Source organism: Sminthopsis crassicaudata, chromosome 1 (assembly GCF_048593235.1).
Source record: "Sminthopsis crassicaudata isolate SCR6 chromosome 1, ASM4859323v1, whole genome shotgun sequence".
NCBI lineage: Eukaryota > Metazoa > Chordata > Mammalia > Dasyuromorphia > Dasyuridae > Sminthopsis > Sminthopsis crassicaudata.
The window spans coordinates 67,588,010-67,592,907 of NC_133617.1; positions in this window are offsets into that span (position 1 = coordinate 67,588,010).

The following is a 4,898-nucleotide window of genomic DNA, read 5'->3' on the forward strand; positions in this document are numbered from 1 at the left end:
TAATAGGGCATCAGGTAGATTTGGAACTGGTCAAATGATTGGACTTCCACCCAAATGGAGGGTCAGTGGTAGAGTGCCACAGGGATGTGTTCTTGAATCCAGGCTACTTAACACTGGCTTGGATCAAGTGATGGATGTTCATCACATCTGCAGATAACACAAGATAGAAACAGATAGAGGCAGGAACCAAAAAGCCCCTGACAGGCTGGAGCCTTAAGCTGAATTAATCCATACACATTTACTAAGTGCCCCGTACAGCCGGGCACTGTGCTGAGATCCTTCAGTGCATCCTCCCGGGTGTGAATCCCTTCACTTTGCTGGTCTCCCTACTCTAGACACTCCATGTTATCAAAGTCCCTCCTAAAAGTGGGGTCCAGCACTGAACACAATTCATCTCATAAGATGAAAAGCAGCAGGTGTGTTTTCCTAGAGCCAGGTCTCCTGTCCCCGTCGGCCGTTCACGGCGGACCCTTAATTGGTGATTGTTTTTTTCTGCTACTACTCCCTTGAGTTCAGGGACCCCGCTTACATTTAATCACTTGACTTGGGAAGTTGGTGCAAAGGGATATTTGTTGCACAGATCTAGCAGGAGCACATGTGTAAACATTTCCCCCAATATCTTTGAGATATGTTCTTCTCTGCACCACATGGATTCCTAGGGGATCCTCTTTAGCCTTGGTCCTACCAAGTTTATGTTCAAACATGGAATCAATGCCACATGAGTGAGTCCTTCCATTGATCTGGGGTCCGAAGACCACTCCCAAACTTGATTCCCTTTTGCTTGGCCATCAGGGTGGGTCGCCCCTACCCTGGGTTTTGCCTCACAGATTCCTGTGGCTCATTCCTCTACAATTTAAGAATTTATACCTTGCACCAACAATCCAAGGGACCAAGTGGAAAGACCAAAGACCCGGGTTGGTCTCTCCAGGGCCATATGGCTCAGGAGGATGGAGGTCTTAAACTCTGCTCCTTCCACTAGAGTCTCTCCCAGATGCCAGGCACCGGGGTGCAGCTGAAGATGGGGAAAATAGAGGAAGCTGACTCAATCCTTTTTGATGTCGCTAGCTATGGGGCCAATCGTGGGGAGCTTACTGGAATCAGTTACAGCATGTCTACACATGCTCCACAGTTTCTCCCAAGCATTTTCCTTACACATCATCACTATTCTCTTAGAGGCAATCACCCCAGCATCCTCCATATGGAGGCGGCGTTTGATGTGCTCTGCGTACCTGCCAGGCATAAAATGTAAAGGCTTAGATTCGGGTTCACAAAAACAGCTTACTGAGTTCAAGAACAAGGAGGAGGGGTTAGATAGCATTTGGTGTTAAAAAAAAAAAAAAAAAAGAAAAAGAAAAAGAAAAAAAGGACCCCGGGGGGAAAAATACACGGGAGAAAAAATAATCTGCAATAAACTTATCCAATTAAAGTCTGATATCTAGAATCTGTAAAAACTATTATCTGACTTTAAAACTTTAAAATTAAAAATGTATAAATGATTTCTCATTTGTTCATAGAGCTATAAATAGCCAATTTACTAAGAAGGAAAAACAAATATTGATGAACTACATCTGCTTCTCTGCAACTTGCCTCCATCAGTCATGGGTGGAGCACGGGACAGAACACTGGGCCAGAATCAGATCTGTCCCCAGATACTTACTAGCTATGTAATTTACAAGTCATGGAACTGCTGTTTTCCTCAGTTTCCTCAACTATAAAATGGGAATAATAACATCACCTACCTTAATAGGGTTGTTGTAAGGATCAAATATTTATGGGTGGGAGGGGAGATTTGTTATGTACACTTTTTTTTTTTTTTACATATTTCCTTATGAATAATATTGGGAGAGAAAAATCAGAACAAAAAGGAAAAACCATAAGTTGCAAAATTATCACGACTTTAAATTAGAACTTGACCCTCAACAGAATGGAACAAAATAATGAAAAATGATAATTCTGATTTGGGCAGTGCTGCGTGTGGGGGAGTGAGTTCTATGTTATATTGGGCCAAAATCTGCCTCCCCCCATTGCCTGCTCTGCCCTCAGGGGCTGGGTTGAACAAGCTGCATGACAGTCCTTCTGACATTTGAAGGCAGCAATTATTTCCCCTCCCCTTCCATGCTCCCACCCTCCTAAATCTCCTTTTCTCCCCCAGGTTAAATAAACCGGTTCCTTCGATGGATCTTCCTTCACTATCCTGGCCTCCCTACTCTAGACACTCTCCAGATTATCAAATGTGATAAAAAAATAAAAATAAAAAAAAAGTGGTGTCCAGAGTTGGGTACAAGATGGGAGCTGGCTGGGGTACAGGCTGGCAGGACCTTCTCATTCTGTCTGCTATTCTCATGTGACATATACACATGGGTTGTCTAAATATAGACATGTTAATTGTGCATGTCACGGATGGCTATCTCTGGAATCTGGACCATTTCTTTCTAATTGATGGTCAGTTTTTTTCCAATGTGTGTGGGGGGGATTTGTTATGCACGTACATTCTTTTTTTTTTTTTTTTTGTTAACCCTATTTCCCTTATTGAATAATGTTGGGAGAGAAAAATCGAGAACAAAAGGGAAAACTATAAGAGAAAAAAAAAAAAGAAAAAAAGTGAACATAGCATGGGTTAATTTAAATCAGTCTCCATAGTTCTCTCTCTGGACATACCTGATAGGAATCAAATATTTGCAAAGCACTTAGCACAGTCCCAGCAAATAGAAAGTGTTCTAGAGATGCTTTCCCCCTCCTTTGCCATCTGGAATCAATCTGAACAAGTGTGATCTCGTCTCCCCTCAGGCCTTCAGCTATTTGAAGATCTCCTTCACCCTCATCCCTTTAGCCAGTGCTCATCTGCCATCTCAAGGACTCCCCTGGCTGTCCTCCTTTGGCCACTGTCCAGCTCATCCTTTTCCTCATCCCCATCCTTGTCAAGGTCCTTCTGAGAAGGTGATCTCCAGAACCTTGCCCCAGCTTCTGATGGGATCTGACGGGGACAGAACCTAGAAGGCACATCCCCCCACCCACCCACTGGGGATCAGACCCCACTGGCTCTCTTAATGTAGCCTAAGACCTCATTAGCTTTCTCACCTGCCATATCCTACTGTTGACTCACATGGAGCCTTGTGTTATTTTTTTTTAAACCCAATTACTATAAACTTAATAACTGCCAACAAAAACAATCCGAGAAAGACACACACACAGCATGGAGCAAACTCTTACTCAACAGTCTCAGACTTGAACGGGGCAGAACCAAAGGAATTGGCAAACAACAAAGCAAAGAAAACGCTTTTGTTCTGGGTCCCCATCTGGTTTCCCCACTTGTGTTTCTGCTTTCCTTTCTTTTCTTTTCTTTCTTATATGGTTTTCTGCAAGGGCGTAGACGGTGCTGGTTCTGCAGATTTCATGGTGCATCACAGGACCATAGAATTACAGATTTCATGCTGGAAGAGACCAAAGAAGCCATCAAGTCCAATTCCCTTTTATAAATGAGAAAACTGAAACCCAGAGAGATGAAGTGGAGTGCCCATAGTACCGCAGCTATCCGACCCGCTTACCCTTTATAGGTGTTTCCATATTTCCTTGTGTTTTTCAAGCGGATAGTTTTTGTTAAAAAGCACTATGATATTTCACCATATTGACTTTCAACATTGTTCATCCATTCTCTGATTCTTGGGCACTTAAGTTATTTCTGATTGTTTGCTATTAGAAAAGGAATATCAATGAATATTTTTATACGGATAGATTCTTTTCCCCATAATGTGCTGTTTAGAGGACAAACTGACAGCAATAGAACCAAAAGTTATTGCTCTCCGAGATAATTGCACCCACCTACAGTTACAAGCAATGGAGGAAGGACAGTGCGAGAGGAAGGTGCAGAAGACTGAGACCAGGATAGCAAAGGGTTTGGGGATCCTTCCATCTGAGACACAATTACAGAAACTGGGGGAGAGAGCTAGAGTAGGGAAGACTTGATTGTCTCCATCAGGTGTCCAAAGGCAGGTCACGGGGAGGAGGGAGGACTTTTGTTCAGCCCCAGAGGACAGTGAAGGGCAGGAGTGATGGATAGACATGGCAGAGAAGAATTGTAGGCTGAATGAGACACTCTTTCGTAATTAAAGCTATTAAAAAAGTGGAATGTGGGGCCTTGGGAGGTAATGGCTTCTCCCCGTGAGAGGATTTCAAATAATCATAATAATAATGTGCCACATTTACCCAGCACTTTAAAGTTCTCAGTGAGTTTCTGCACACAGGAACCTTCTGAGGATGGGACCTTTGTCTGGTGAGTCAAACCAAGACTACCACCTCCCCACAGACCCTGATGGAGATGATCCACGACCGCTGGGCCCTGATGGTGCTCCCCAGATTATCAGCTCTGCTTCTAGTCTGGCCCAGATATGAGGGAGGGAAGGGAAATAAATATTAAGCACCTACTATGTGCTAAGCACTTTACTAATATCTCATGTGTCATCACAATCACCCTGGGAGGTTATCTCTATTTTAATTATCCCTGTTTTACATGGAAGGAAACTGAGGCAAAGTGATTAAATGACACAGGGTCACACAGCTTTGAAGGCAGATCTTCCTGATTCCAGGCTGAAAGTCCCTAGGATAGCATCCCTGCCTCCCAAGGCCACTGGCCCTGTTTCTAGTTTAGCCTTTGCAGACCCCCTGACACCTGCCTCTGTTGGGGATGCAGCTCCCATGGACCAGCAGCCTCATCTACTGAAGACCTGGGGGGGGGGAGTTCTCACCCCCATAGGCCTTCTCACTGGCAAATGGGTCAGCATTATCATCATCAGTGGGTTTGCCGCTGCATCCCAGGGACCACAGGGTCTTTCCATTTGGATTTGCAGCTGAAACACAAGCTTCCTTCCCCCATTACAGGGTGAGCTCCTTGAGAGCCGGGA